This window comes from Carlito syrichta, unplaced genomic scaffold (genome assembly GCF_000164805.1).
Source record: "Carlito syrichta isolate Samal-C Ts95f unplaced genomic scaffold, Tarsius_syrichta-2.0.1 Scaffold316389, whole genome shotgun sequence".
NCBI lineage: Eukaryota > Metazoa > Chordata > Mammalia > Primates > Tarsiidae > Carlito > Carlito syrichta.
Genome location: NW_007260485.1, coordinates 54,478 through 56,087, shown reverse-complemented (window position 1 = coordinate 56,087; position 1,610 = coordinate 54,478).

Below are 1,610 nucleotides of genomic sequence, written 5' to 3'. Positions count from 1 at the left end.
CATGTGAAATTGAACCCATCTGTGGGCTGCCAGTCCGAGCCTTTGTGGAATGAAAAGTGCAGGCCCTGGTGGGGGCTTGCCCTGAATCCCATCCTTCCTGAGCCCCCCCCCCCCCCCGCGCGCGCCTCTATTTCCTGGCTTGAGCTTCTTGGGAAGGTGTTTCAAAGTGCCGAGTCCAAATCTGGCTGAGTCCTTAGTGGGACATGGCATTCTCAGAAAGTCTTCCAGTTTTTCCTACTGTGAAATGGGAGTGACTCCTCTTTTCCAGTGTGGTTTGTTCTGAATCTCTAAGTTTGGAACCAGTTAAGCTCAGAAATCATCCGGCCCTGGATTCATCAGTCAGGATGCTGGAGGCATCCAGTCTCCTTATTTCCAAGATGTGATGCGTTTATGGAGATCTCTACCCTGCCCCTCCAACCTCAGTGAGTCACTGACAAGCTGCTCGGCATCTGGACTGGCTATTTTATTGGCACGGAGGGGAAGGCAGAGGGCGCTGAGCAGACGCGTTCAGTTGGAATGGGGCGCCTGCAGGTCGTAGTGCTCCAGCCCAGCTACCAGGGAGGCGGCCAGCTTGATGGTGGCAACCCAGGGCGGCTCGCTCAGGTGGTTGGTGGGTGGACTCAGCCTAGGTGTAGGGCAGAATTCGCAGGGTTCGACGGTGTGTCCAGGCCTTCCACCCTTCTGGGACTTCCCTGTCCCCATCTGAATGAGGAGGGTTCCGAAGGCCATGGCCAGCTATCCCCAAGGCAATTGGGGGCGGGGCTGTATCCCCTCAATCTTGGGAAAGGAGGCAGGGGGTTGGTGACATGTCCCAGCTGAGCCCGGGCAGTTCAGGGTGATCTCCCAGAGGCTCTGTTCGCGAGAGCCAGGATCAGACCGCGAGGAGCTAGGCCAGGGCATGCCCTGTGCTCAGTAAAGGCGAGGCCTACGTTTACCCCCATTCGGCTCCAGGAAGACACTCATCTCCTCCCCACATCCCTGAAGAGCTTAGGACGTGGTCCCTCTTGGTCAGGGACAGGGTCAAGGCCGCCTATGGGGTGGGTCCGCTGGGGGCAGCTTCCCTCCCTGATGGCTCCAGAGAATAGCAGGAGAGCTAAGGGTCCACTTGGGAGTCTGGATGCCAGAGGCTGGGCAAAGGTGTCCCCTCTCCTTGAGGATCTAAGCTTCTCTTGGTCCTGAAGGATGAGAGCTCTGCCAGGTTGGAGACGTAGCCAAGAGGAAGGCCAGGGGCCAGTCGAGGGTCAGGACGCCAAAGGGCTGAGTAGGACTCTCCAGGAAAGTCTACGGCTCGGGATTCAGGGTGTGCCCCCCCTTCCCGACCTTCTCTCACCAGGCAGACACGTTGCGTGGCAGTCGGTGATGGCGCGTCTGGTGGCGGCAGTAACACTTGCAGGGACAAGAGTTAAGCACCTGGAAAGGCGGCCAGTGGCGCGCGGTGCCTGAGCCAGCCGCCCCCGCGGGAGAGGCCCCGCGGCCACTGCCGCTGTCAGGCGCGGGAGCTGTGGTTCGCTCGCGAGGACCCTCTCCGGGCAAGCCGTCCTCGTGGGCCACGCCCCGTGCCGCGCGGGGACCCTTGTTCCTGCGCGTGCGGGCCTTGGCGGGCGCAGGAG